We start from the raw sequence: 214 nt of genomic DNA, 5'->3' as shown, positions 1-214 counted from the left end.
GAAGGAAGGAAGGAAGGAAGGAAGGAAGGAAGGAAGGAAGGAAGGAAGGAAGGAAGGAAGGAAGAAATTTGATAATTCATTGTCGTCTAACAGTTTATCCATGACAAAGTGTCAACCTTCTCAAAATGTATTTTCTAAGAATGCTTCAATATACATATTAAACTTTTGTTCTTATATTTTGATTGGGCAATTTTAAGAAAATTGCTTTAAAACG

Source organism: Pteropus alecto, unplaced genomic scaffold (assembly GCF_000325575.1).
Source record: "Pteropus alecto unplaced genomic scaffold, ASM32557v1 scaffold73, whole genome shotgun sequence".
Classification (NCBI taxonomy): domain Eukaryota; kingdom Metazoa; phylum Chordata; class Mammalia; order Chiroptera; family Pteropodidae; genus Pteropus; species Pteropus alecto.
This window is presented reverse-complemented; position numbering follows the sequence as displayed.